The 14,537-nt window shown below is 35.4% G+C and overlaps 1 long non-coding RNA gene across 1 annotated transcript; it reads right to left on the bottom strand.

The window, feature by feature from the left end:
* Window positions 1–12,026: 12,026 nt before the first annotated feature.
* On the bottom strand, window positions 12,027–12,349 carry LOC120778732. The gene is made up of 2 exons (XR_005705579.1): window positions 12,224–12,349; window positions 12,027–12,162 (listed from the first exon to the last, which is right to left on the bottom strand). It is a non-coding gene; the product is annotated as an uncharacterized LOC120778732 (long non-coding RNA).
* Between the last annotated feature and the right edge of the window lie 2,188 nt (window positions 12,350–14,537).

The raw sequence follows: 14,537 nt of genomic DNA, 5'->3' as shown, positions 1-14,537 counted from the left end.
AATCTGGCCATAATGGAAAATGTTATAAAAAACGCTAATTTTGAGGCGCTTCACACTGGAATAAGTTTAACATCCCTTTATTCCTGTTTCTGCGATGACCATTAAGTTACGGAGAAATGTAATTGATTCTTTTTCGCAATTTTTTATGCCCATCCCTCCGTAAACTGATATCCCCCTCATCTAGCCCTCGTGCGCACTTTGCTAACTTTGCAGGCTAAAAATGTGTCCCTGCCTTAAATTATAGAAATAAAAATGAAATTCGTGGACGAAAGCACAAAAGATCCATTGCAGACGATCGCAATATAGTAATCTACTGCAAAATTAATCCTTTTGCTGCAGCCAGGAGCATCCATGAAGAACTAAATTTGTCAGTTAATACTGAAACTGTTCGTAGGGGTTTGGAGCAGAAAAAATTATTTGTCAGAAGTCGACGAAAAGTACCGATACTCCAAAAGAAGCACGTGGAAGTCCGCATACAATTTGCAAAAAAGCATGGCTTTGTCCGGCGTCCCCCTAACTCAGAATATAATTTGCGGTTTACCACAAAAACCGCTAAACATGAGAGGCCAAATCATGGTATGGGGTCGTTTTTCACATAGTGATGTTGGTCCAACTCATTTATTTGAAGCCATCAAGGATCAATGGGCATATGTCAAAATATTAGATGAGGTAATGTTACCACATGCCTCATGGAATATGCCATTAATATAGGTATATCAACAGGATAATGACCCTAAACATACTAGTATGTACGAAAAGAATAGTTTAGAGCCAACGGGGTTGGGATTATGTGGTGATCTGCTCAGTCTCCTGACCTCAACCCCATAGAAAACCAGTGGACAGATATCAAGAAGAAAGTCTTTGAAGAGAAACCAATCAATTCGAGAGATTTATGGCGAGTAGTGAAAGAGGTTTGGAAAGGAATACAAATAAAATTTTGCCAGGATCTCATAGACTCCATGCCTCGGAGATGTGACGCTGTTTTAAAAATTCATTATTCAAAGAAATATTAATTATTTTTATATTCTGTGAAACTTTGGAAGCACTATATTTTAAAATTATAGAATGGTCTCGTATTACATATTACATATACTCCTATTTTTTTTTTTGCGGAACTAGTTTTTTAGTTTACTTGATATAAATTGCGATACAAAATTTTGTTTATGTTTAATTGAAATAGATAAAATCTGGAAACATTATTAGATATTTAGCAAATTACATTGTGCAAAAATTTTGAAAAAAAACCTTTTTGTTAATGAAAATTAACAATTCGTTTTTCTCAAGTGGTCACTCCTATTTTTTTGTGAACAGCTGTACATATGCATCAAATTTATTAGATTTGCAGAATTACTCACTTTTCTTGGTTGTCCATTTCTTTATTTTGTCTTGTTTGTTTTTGTAAAATGCTTTTCACCTCATGTAGTGAGGTTTCTTGTGAGGTGTGAGCAAGAATAACCTCAACTGGTTCTCAGAAAAGGCTGTTAAGTTATTTTACGCGCGTCAAAATTTTTTAAATCTAAATTAATAGATTTTTGTTTGTCTTCCTACGAAATTAGTGGTCTGATTATCTCTTCAACAGAGTATAATAGTTTGGTCCCCTAAATGTTGTATGTATTAACTAAGACAAACGAGATAGATAAAGGGTTGCATATACATACATACATATATGCATAAATCATCAGGATGACGAGAAGAGTTGAAGTATGGACGACTCTCCGTTTGTCTGTCCGCTATACCAAGCTGCAAGTTGAGTGAAAATTAAGATAGCTTGATAAAACTTAGTACACATGTTCCTTGGCAAAAAATGAGGACGAGTTCGTAGACGTGCGTAATCGGACCACTGCCACGCCCACAGAACGACATTATTCGAAAACGTGTAAAGTGCCATAGCTAAACCGTAAATTAAGATACAGAACTACATTTAGCACAACGAATCACATTAAAGAGGGCGCATTAGTTAAAAAAAAATCTAAAAGGTGGGCGTACCCATGCTTCCTAATCAGTTTTTTTACTACCCTTCTTACGACGATATAAAAATAAACGAAATCAGACGATAATCCCGCACACTTCACATATAACGGTTTTGTTAAAAGCTACTGAAAGTGCGATAAAGCAATAACTAAATGGGTCCGAGACATTAAATTTTACACTCAAGAAGGTACGAAAATGCTTTATAGGAGCGGTGTCAAAAATATGGAGTGGTGGATGAAGTACTTTACTTTCAGGTATTAGACTCTCCTTTATGACATTTTTAGAACCTGGAGTAAAAGTTTTCTTAAGAGGCCAATATTTTTGCACATAATATAATATTCATCTTTTAATATTGTGGAATGGTTGCCATTGTATAGCAAGACTGCTTGTAAACTTCGTGTTGAAGAATCAACAGTCATTAGGTTCATGGGAAATATCATATTCATTTATTCGTCCTTCAATATCGTATCAGTATGTTAAACTGTCGATATCTGTAAAATATTTTCTGAATTCAGAGTCTACACCTTGAAGAGCGAGGGACTCTGTCGGATCACCAAAACCCCTGCTCCTATTCTTCAGCGACCCTTCCCCATCCACACATCGTTTCGTCGATATGTTGGCCTAAAAAAATCTTCCAAGGGTAGCCTCTGTAAACAGTGAGCTAAGTTTAGAAGAACGCAGTTGAATGCGGAGAGTTTCGGTGTGTTCTTTTTCCGGCCTTCAGCGCACTTTACAACAATGCACCTGCCGTTAATGCCCACGGGTGCAACTTGTAAAATGCGTTCGTTGCTTGTTTAGAAGTGAACCGAATTTAATGGGAAGCACACATCACACGCGTACAATATCGTTAAAATAAAACTTCCGTATCTCGGTTTGATATATTTACACTTTATTTAATTATATTGCTTTACAGAAGTAAATAAAATATTAGGAAAAATTCGGATGCCGATGTTACACTTGCTTTGAGTACCCAAAAGATTTTATCACGCAGGTTCGTCGTATTATGTTAATGTCGACTTGACCGTAGCGCGCAGGATCTACATACATATGTACTACGAAGTGAAAGGTGTTTTGCTAATTATGTTGAATCTGCTCCGGGGACCATCTTTTATGCTGAGTGGGTGGATGTACAAGTGTGGTGAGATGTGTTGTTTGCTTTTATTTATTTTACTAGCGGTTATTTATTATTTCTTATTTTGTCGGTAAGGTATACCGGTTGTTTATTATTTGCCTTTTCGGTAAAGTCGATAATTGTATGCATTTTACTTATTCTCGGCTTAGGAAGGATAGTAACTCCACGCCTCGCTTAGATATGGCCTTAGCCCTGGACTTAGGACTGTGATAATAGAGGGATCTTGCAAAAGAGAGTGGCCGTGAATGGAGAACGGCTTCGACTCGTAGTAGAAAATTCTTCTTGATTAATTAATGCTTGTATAGCTGATTCCCATTAATCACCAATGTGAGGAGCGCTTATGTACATATGTAGATGCGAATATGATTCGACCTTTTGGATCATTTTATTATGAGTAATATTTATGTGCGTATGCACTAATTTGGCAAGTAGTAGGCCGCCATAGCTCTTTTATTTTTATTTTTTTTTCCGAAATTTGTTTCTTTTTGTCATTATTTGCGAAAGCCATCCTGCGGGGTCGAAAAGTACCATATATTAGATTTTTTAATATTGTTGGAATAAATTCTGACTTTGGTTTTTCTACCTTTATGTGGGGTATTAGAAAATTGTGGCTCTATTGGTTGTTGTACGACATACCGGCCGTTATTTGATCGATTAGATGTGGCTTTCGAGTAGCCCTTACAATACTGATCTTTTATAGATTTGATTGTTTCAGTTTCCTATATTTTGCACTTAGTTGTGAATTAAGGTATTTGCCCTCAACTTGAGTTGGTATGGTGGAAACTGGTTCCGCAACTAGTCCACTTTGTGTTTCGCTGTGCAGCGTTTGAATTTTTTGTGCCTTTGAGCAACATGGTGTCTCTTGGCAATTTTTACAGTTTTGGGTTTCGGGATTTGCTTTTGCAATTAAACCCGTGGTTTTTTTAATATTCGCCCTTTTTTGGTGTGATAGGGGATATGTGCTATAATGAAGCATTGTATGGTGTCTTTTATGACAATATAAGCATTTAAATTTGATTTTGCAATTTGTAAATGTATGCGCATATGACAGGCAATTTGTGCAAAGTCTTTTTGACCTGACAAAATTATTTCGTTCGTTAACTTTTAAGTTTTTAAACCTCTCGCAAGATTTAAGTTTATGCCCTCTTTTACATAGTTCGCATGACGTAGGTGTTCGTTGTTCAGATGTGAACGATTGCGTTTTGTGAAAGATTTTTTTAAAATTGTTTTTGTTACTTACTTGGGGTCTATTTAAGCTTCCATTTTGGCCGTGTTTGTTCTTAGTTTTGATTATTTTTTCTTCTAACCTTTCCGCAATTTCATATTGGGTGGTGAGAAAATCTTTCATTTGTTGCCACGTTGGGCACTTTTTTCGTGATGAGAGCGATTGCTCCCATAGAAGTAACGACTGTTCTGGTAATGCGGCGGTGCAAGTGTTTACAAGAATTGGGTCCCAGCTGTCTGTGGGAATATTTAGTGTCGATAGAATCGACAAACAATTTGAAACAGTGGATTCTAGTTTGATGAATTCTACACTTGTTCCTTTCTTAATTTTTGGCAAGTTCATTAGTGTCGTTACTTGCTTATTCTGTCGTTTTCATATCTAGCTTTTAGAGCTTGCGAAGCCAAATTGAAATTATCGTCATTAAGAGCGAACTGTTTTACTATAACGCCTGCTTGACCTTTGGTTTTGTATCTGAGGTGATACAATTTTTGTGCTTTTGATAGTTGCGGATGGTTGATGTAAACGGCTGTAAACATGTCCCGGAAGGACGGCCATTCTTCATAAACTCCATTAAATGTTTCTGTGTCACATGCGGGCACCTCGAGGTGGATGCCTGAACTTGCCTCTTGATATTGTTGCATTTGGGGCAGCACTACTCTACCGTGGGGAGTAGGTGCAATTGCTTTTATTAGCTTTAATTGATCGGAGATCATAGCTTTCGTTTCTTCATATTGGTTTAAGCAGTTTTCGTAAATATCGTAAGCCGGTGATTTAAAATTTTGTGGTACATATGAATTGTCAGAATCTACTATGGCGTCATGAGCCGCTTGAAGGCGAGTCCAAAAATTGTTGAGATTTATAATTTTGATTTCTGACTGAGGCACCCTTAGGTTAGCTTATAGACGGTACTTGAAAAATATCCTTTTTCCATAAGAGCAACGTTGTCAGCGTAGGCTGTTACCCGATGGGATGCCTTTGCATTATTCTACTCCGCAAAGAAGACTATATATGAGGATCTTGAGGCTCAATTTCACTTGGCACCGACGTGAGAGCTCTTTCCGGTTTTCGGTATAAAAACAACCTTAACCAGTCTCCTGGCCTTTGGAACGTGGTCTAATCTAATATAAGTTGTGTAGATGATCGCCAGGCAGCTGTATAATATCTTAATCGTCCGCTGCAGTGACGAAGCTATGAAGCCATCAGGGCACGGGGACTGGAAAGTTTTCTGATCTCTGTTATCTACGATTTTTCAGAAGACAGGAGCTTTCATAGATAGTCCCATACACAGAGCTGAAGACACTGACGAGGGCCGGGCCCATTGGAAGAGCAAATCAAAGCTTCCTGCAATACAGGTCTAGCATTCTTGATACTACTAATGTTTCTGTGATCAGAGAAGGAACGGCCCTCTAGAACTCCCCACTCCGATATCAAGGGAGTAATTACAATTTTGTAAAAATTGTATAATTTAATGGTATACAAAGTATAATATATGAAAAGTTATAAAAAAGTAATGTGAGTTTTCATTCGACCACGTTGCCACGTTTCTTTTGTAAAGTGAACGTCAGAAGATTCTACAAATTCAGATTTTTATGCTTCATTTGATCCACAGCGTGCCCCCTGCCGTAGTGAAAACATATTTGGTGTTTTTCTCTCTTCATCACATTGGAGCAATGTTGTCAATCCTCAATTTCTATACATGGTTTTGAACACATCTATGTTTTCAGTTATAATTTTTCATATTGTAAAAAATCAAAACTAGAATCAAATTATTAACAACTAAGAAAGGGATAAGTTTGGGTGTAACGGAACATTTTATACTCTTGCAACTTGAAAGGATTAACGCCAGAGTAATGCCTTAAGATGTAAAATGTCAACCAGAGGATTGGAATTTAAGCAATTTTATCAACTCATACACTGACCAACAAATTCGGTATTAGATTTGTCAGAAAAACGAAAATGATTATACATACTATAAGGGACTTGTAGTAGTATCGACCCGATTTTGTCTGTTAAATATTATCATGCGACATACTAAAAAAATGTTCCCTGGCTTTCATTAAGTTACCTCACATACTATCACCAATCAAATTTAGTAAAGTCAGCCGAATGTTTGAAAATCCTGGGAATAGTTATATGGAGGGTAGGCCAAGTTTTTACCCAATTAATAATTATTACTCTTATGAGTAAACAAATTTCAGTAATTTTCATTGAGATAACTCAAATATTGGCCGATATATCCAGCATAAAATCAGTTCTAAAATCGTTATATTATGTATATGGGCCCAGGGAAGTATTGACCCCTCTCTACCCATTTTTGATACACAGAAATGCTACTATCAGGAAAGGATTTTCTCTGAATTCAAATTGTATATCTCACACATTGATCGATATTTTCGGTCAAAGGTCAACTGGGTTCCCCATATTCGGTACATAAGGGTTTGAAATGTTTTGGTTTTATTTAAACAATTTTTGGTCATAACATAGCATTTTTTTAGGAATTAATAAAATGAAATTGAAAATTTTGCTGTATTTCGATTCGCCCATTTTTACACTGTGACATAGGAATATGAGAAAATTTCCACGTATTAAGTTTAGAGAAAGTTGGTCGGTTGGGTCCCGAGATATGTGATTTCACCAAAAAGTGAGCGGTGCCACCCTTCCGTAATGAGAACGTAGTTGTTGTTGTTCTCATTTGAGCATTTTTGTTGTTTCAATGTAAATTCAAACTTACTAGCTGGATCAGCGAACAACGTAAGCCCGTGGCCCGTGTCAGTTAATACGACCTATCTTATGGTGGCGCAATGTAAATGATCAGTCAACACAGCTTCTACCTTCCGCTTTACCGTAGGATGCCGTAGATTTCTACGATATTTGGATTTTTGCCGTAGAAACGTGTCAGCTGGTGGCTCTCTCACAACGCAGGTTTGCCAGTCTCGATAACTCAAAATCAGAGTCGAATGCTATTATTTATAAATATATAAACTATTTTTAATAGTTTGTTTTCAGTTTTGATATTTTATATTATAAAAAATTGTAAATGAAAACTTAGATGTGTACAAAACTATATATGCGTATTGAGCAATGGCAACATTGTTCAAATGAAAACAAACAAAGATGCAAGAATGATAGTGTGGGCACACAGACAAGTCGTATCACATCTGGCAGCACTGTTTGTCAGTTATTCTATTATTTCATTCTCTTTATATTCTTCTTGGAAATTTACAGTTTCAACTGAATTCTAAGCTTTTAGTTTTAAGAAGCGTCACTTCTTGTACAGACGCCAACAAGTGAAGAAGTCTTTTGAGTTATCTTAATAAATAATCTGTAAATATATATATAAATGTGGTGTTTCATTCGCCACATAATTGGTGACCCCTACAATTGAACAGCACACCATAATTGGTACAACTACAGTGTAACAACACTACATCACCTAGCCGCCCAGTTGCGCCTACGAGGCCGCGCAACTGTAACTGGCGCAAACGACCAACGCAATACGCCACCTGTACGTCTACGGCCTCGGCAGCGGACAAGATATCCAATGGACATCCAGCACCGATCTTACGGGCCTCTCGCCAGCCATCATAGAGGCGCCAGCCGCCGACGATGGTGCCACGACCTACTACACTAACGCCAGCGATTTGTATCAGCCGAATTTGGCTGGTTCAGCGCAACAACATGGCCACAACCATCAACAACAGCAAAATCCGCACGTACAAATGCAACTGCAATCGCAGGACCTGTCGCTGGAGCAGCGCACATAAGTACAGTACCGCTTATCTACCAACAGCAATCATCATCATCATCTTGTTAGCAACAGTTCCTCCATATCCTGATCTACGAACTACCCAACTTCTGACCTCATCATCAACCAATATCACAACCTCCGACCACATATCAATTGTCGCAGGCACTACAAGCCGTCATCATGCAACACGCACAACCACAAATGACGCTACAAACACTGCAGCACATGTCAACGGTACATATGATCGACATCATTTAGAGTCCACAATGTATCGCTTCATCTGCAGTGAATCCGGCTCAACGCACTTTGCATCAGTCGCCGCCTCCACGCTACATGCAACACTATCAAGTGCACAACGCCACAATCAGCCCCCGCCCAGGTTGCCAACCGACCGCCACGTTACGCTTCGGCACCCTACATTTCGCACTACCAACAATGGTAACCCATCGCCAACTATTCATTTACGACCGCACATCGAGTACGAATTTCCTCGTCGACAATGGCACGGATTTCGGCAACTCCGCTTTCTCGTAAACTCAAAATAGTAACTTCTTTTCGACTGCAAGCTGCAAACGGTAGCAAAGTCGGAACCTACGGAGTTAAGGCGCTCAACTCAGTCTCGCACGTTTAGGCTCCTATGCAACCGTCGTAGCCCTAACCGAGAACTGCACAAATATCCAATCGGTCGCTTGTGGACCCTAACCCAGTCTCGCACGTGTAGGATCCTATGCAACCGTCATAGCCCTAACCGAGAACTGCACAACAACCACTTAATCATACCAATTGGCCAGTGACAACAGTACGCCGCACAGCCGTACTCTCACCGAGAAAATAAATTAGCAACAACTACTTAAGCACACAGACAAGTCGTATCACATCTGGCAGCACTGTTTGTCAGTTATTCTATTATTTCATTCTCTTTATATTCTTCTTGGAAATTTACAGTTTCAACTGAATTCTAAGCTTTTAGTTTTAAGAAGCGTCACTTCTTGTACAGACGCCAACAAGTGAAGAAGTCTTTTGAGTTATCTTAAAAAATAATCTGTAATTTTATAATAAATGGGTGTTTCATTCGCCACAATAGAATATAAGATTACGACGTGTTGTTCCGTGTTGAGAAGAACCAGAGTGAAAAACTGTCAAATGGCTTGCAAATTGTAAACAGAAAAGTAAACGCTTTTGTAAATTCGCAAAATATTATTAATTAAATAGTGAAGCGATTGAATTTTGTTGAGTGAAAAGATTTGAATCATTTCTAAAGAAATATATCGGCCTATTGATAATAAAATTGTCTATTAAGTTGTGATTCAAATGGAGAAGACGTTTCTTGTGTTGTATATAAATATATACATATATTATAAGTTCAGATGTATCAGATGTATGAAATTATGATAAAAGAATAGTGAAAATTGTGAATTGTTAAAGAGGATTTAGTATTAAATATATCATTTCTTTTGCAAAATAACACCCATTTTTTAGCAACTTTTAAATCGGCCGGAAAACTGAAAAAACTCGTTTTCGATCCTTTAATTGCATAATAATTATTACAACAAGCCACTGCACATTTCATTTTAAAAAATTAATATATTTATGCTTAGAAATTTAAATAAATACAACTGTACACTTTCACTGGTTTTCTTCATTTGAACAATTTCCACACATTCTACTCTATTTATTGTGGATGTGCCTAAAACTACTTACATACATACATATGTATATCTTTTCTCGCAACAATATTCTAAACATTCCACTGAAATTTTCCCTGCAAAGACGAATGAACTAATATTATTTTGGGAATTTCCAAAAGTGTTTACTTTTCTGTTTACAATTTGTATGCATTTCTATGCTTGTTCTTCTCAACGCAAAACTGTTACGTCACGAAATTGTTGCACAATGTATTTGTTTTTGTAAGAATTGTCACGAGCTAAACGGAAAAAAACTAACGGTAAACTAGTGTCGTAATCTTATATTCTATCATTCTTGCAAAGATGGCTGATTTGTAAGGGCTTAACCTTTAACACATTTTGCTCGCTAAGGACGGCAGCTGAGGAAGGGAGTAGCGTTTTTCGCTGTTCCTGCTATATCACCACTTCTACCGCCCCTAAAGTGCGTGTTTGCTCAAATAGGATTTTTTCCTTAAAGTGGCCATACACGACACACATGTGCGTTCGATCTGTATGAAATCGTTTCGCCATATAAAAATCCTTTTTGCGTTCGTTCTTCAAACAGTGAATGTGTGCGACAAGCAAGCGGAAAATTGTTTATCCGCGATCTTCCCTATTCGGCGATACGAGTGAAATGAGATTTTGTGTGCCAGCGCCATGGAGTGATATGCGCACAAGCCCATACATGAGTAAATCGCAATCGAACACATACCGCACGCACGTGTATATGGCCACTTTTAGAAACGAGCTTGCTTTCTTAAACGCAGAGTTGCTAGTCTCGAAATTTTGAGGTATTTAAAAATGTTGATGTTTTACAATATGAAAAATTATAACTTAAAAGCTAGAAGTGTGCAATACGAAAGTGGCCCTTACGCAGCTTAGTTCTGGATACTATAGCAGGTTAAATTCCTACTTCTCCAGAATAGACCCCAGCATACAATGTCCAGCATACAATGAGTCCCCGCATGACACTCTTTGCATGGCCCGCTAATCCTACTCACCTGAAACCACGTTTTTTGAGCCTACCGTTGTTTGACATCCACGACAACTTATCTGATCTTTACCATCCTAATGGGGATTAGATACCCGTTACATACAACAATAACATGTGTGCGATGTGCCATTTATTTAATTGCGATTAAGAGAGAAATAAATAAATAATAAAACTTAGGTTTGTTTACACATCCCTATGTGTACATATGTACATATATACTCAACTCCAATCACTCTTACGGTGTTGTGTAAGAGTTTTTTTTGCTACTTCTATGATGATTAGGGTGCCGTGTTTGCATGTAAGCTAAGTACATATAAATTTTTAAGTTTGATGAAACTCTTAAATAGATATTATGTAGTGTAAATTTTTACATTGTCAAAGTTATTATTTTGAATCACTTTGCACGTTTGTTAAATTTTACATGGTTGTTACTTGGTATGTAAGTCGTTACAACATAAAATTATTTGGAATTTGCGTTTAGATATAAGAATATAATTATACACATATGTATATTATTTAAATAAAATCAATTAAAGTTAAAAAACAATAATTGACTTACGGAAGCAAAACCTTTTATGTTTTTTTATTCTTATGTTAGGCAAATGTAAACAAATACAGCCGTAGAAAATTCATCACCGACAAATCTAACATCACAGATACATACATACATACATTTTATTCATAAGAACTCACTACTTACCGAATGTTCGATTATAGTAAATGAATGTTCCAAGGGCGAAATATGATATACTAAGACGTATAATTGACCTACCAATAAAAATATATCATAAATAAATAATTTTTATTTTTACTAAATAACAATAATTATAGTTTTTGCCTAGTATTTACTGCCTTAATATATACAGCATTGCATTTCTACACCGAAAATCCAAGATTGCTAGCCCACAATATCAGTGATTAGTGATTTTTCTACATGCCACTATTTTACCATGAATGAAATTTAGAACTGGTAACAGCTGATCAACAGAAATTAAAAAAATTACGTTTGCTGATTTATTCTTGCTCGTGGTAGATATTTTGATTTTATCCCCTTTGAATATATGTGCACTACTTTTTATTTAATTTCGTTAAACTGTTGTTTAAAAAAATATTTTTAAATATAATTCTTTTGATTTACATTGAGGTATTTCATGCGATGTAGTGTTGTTAGCGTAAAAAACAACAAACGAATACAAATTTAAAAAAAGCATAAGCAGAATCGGTTTCGAACAGTGTAAATTCCGGGAGCAAAAACTAGGAATTCCACTGTCTTACAAATCAAATGCACAGCATGATGTTACGAAAACAAATGTTTAATGCGGTAAAACATAACATTTTAGATTTACATTTTTAGAAATTTTGATATGATTTCAGCACTGATTCTTCGCCAATCAAAAATAACTGTCGGGATAGGCAATATGAAGATTTCTGCGAAAAATAAAAGAAATTGATAATGCGTTGGCAATAATTTTCATTAAAGACTTACAACCTTTTAGCATTGTCGACGATGGCGCTTTCGGGGTTAATACGATGTTCAGATCGAAAATTTAAAAGATTAGATTATATTTAAGCATTTCATAACCCAACAGTGTTCTCACTGCCGTTAGAAAGATCAAAAAACAGCTGTTAATGTCAATCAAGAATTCACATCGCTTAATATTTATCAAAAGAAAAGATTGTCATATAGTATTTTGAAATAAAAAGATGGCTTTTTTCGATTTTCAGATGAAATTAGATTCATTGCTTTAAAAAAAATTTGTTTGTTTACATTTTTTTCCCTTTGTAGTGTCTAAATCAGCTGTGATAATGTAACAGATTTCCAGTGCTGACAAGTAGATTGCGCAAAATCAGAGTCGCACAGAGAGATGATGATTCTGGATCAGTTTCAAATCATTTCAATTAAGTGAGTTGGAACTGTCATTTTTGTATGACGAAATCTTGATAAATTTTTAAGATTAGTGGGATAATCCATTCAACAGCCGAAATCGTGTGATTAAGTGTCGGTCTGAACATGGTATAAAATTAATAGATACGGATAAAGATTTTCTCCAATTTAAGAATATATACATACATACATATATATATACAGTGGACCAATGAAGTTTACATACACCTAGTTCTATTAAATTACTACACGTTATTTGTTTTAAATTGAATAAATTTGGTGGTTTTTTTCCAACCATTTCAAGATATGTATATTTAACATTAAATATAGCATATCAAAATATTTTTTTTTACACAAACTGTTAAGGTACAAACAAATTGTGAGTGTTACTTCATTAAGTGACCCTCTGTTTAGTGACAGTATAATAAAAATAAGAATCCAAACTACATACATACTAATTTACATAATTATTTGCTATTTTCTTTATGTTAAAATAACATAATCATACACTAGTTTGTGCTAAAGTTATGTATTTGCATTACGTGCATGTGTGCTGGATTACAAGTTTAATATGTATGTCTTTTCTTTTTAACCTTGTTGTAGTGGGTGCCTGTAGTAATGCCACTGCTAAAGGATTGGGATGGATCTCTAACCTGATTTTGTATCTTTCACTAAACTTTTTTATTTTATCTTTCACTTTGCATATTTTAAATCTCTGTGAATAGTATGATTTGACACATACCATGGAGCTTTTGTAATTGACCTGAGAGTTTTCGATTGAACGCGCTGTATTATTTCAATATTTGAATTGCTTGCCGTGCCCCATATTTGTATCGCATAAGTCCAAATAGGTTTGATGATGGTTTTATAAATTAGCAGTTTATTTTCAAGAGAAAGAACAGATTTTTTACCCAGAAGCCAATAAAGACTTCTCAATTTGAAATTAATTGGTTTTTTTTCGCTTTTACATGATATTTCCAGGTAAGCCTTCTATCTATGTGTAACCCCAGGTATTTCACATGATCACTAACAGGTATGGCTGTATTAAAAATTTTGATTGAAGGACAATCACCTTTTCTTAGGGCAAAAGTAACATGGACAGATTTATCTGAATTCCACATCTTGAGCCAGTCTTCTAGTTGGAATACGTTATTTTGCATATTGGGTGCATATAGATATAATAAATAATTCAATACAGTGAAAAATTCATAATCGAATAAAGGTGAACACGTTTTTTTTGGAATTGTGCTTATTATAGATATTCGGTTTGAATTAATAATTAAATGTTGAAAATATTAAAAAAAAATATAAGTGTATAAGTTCGAACACTTATAAGCCTCCGAACTTTAAGGGGCACATCTTGACTGTCCAAAAAATATCTACACCATCTCGGATTTAGAATTTAACAAGAAGTTATTGCTTATTTCGCAGAGTTTACGATAATTTATTAATTATGTATTTCGCTAATTTTAATGAAATCCTTCTATTTTGCGATTTCGTAATTAATTTTGAATATATTTTTTTATTTAATTATGTTATATGAAAATTAAAAGAAAATTATTTTAACTTCAAAAGTTTAAGTAATCAAAATATGAAGAACCAAAAAAATATAATTTATTCAAAATTTCACACAGATGTGCCCCTTGATAATAAAAATTTCAATTTGAAGCACAAATAATATAATACACACTATGGGTAATAAATATTATATGAAACTGCTGTGGTCACATATTAATTAATATATTGTATCTGTGTATATTTGATTTCATAATTTTTCATCAAAAATTAAGCCGACCGACATACAGTGGGAAAGTCTCTTAACTACCTCCCCTGTGGATCTACTTGTACAAACAGTACCCTTATGTATTTTTTATTTACAAATATTTGTTGAAACTGCTTTTATCTTGATATGAATAAT

Source organism: Bactrocera tryoni, chromosome 5, assembly GCF_016617805.1.
Source record: "Bactrocera tryoni isolate S06 chromosome 5, CSIRO_BtryS06_freeze2, whole genome shotgun sequence".
Lineage (NCBI taxonomy): Eukaryota > Metazoa > Arthropoda > Insecta > Diptera > Tephritidae > Bactrocera > Bactrocera tryoni.
The sequence above is the reverse complement of the archived record's forward strand: the minus strand, read 5'-3'. Positions and strand labels throughout refer to the sequence as shown.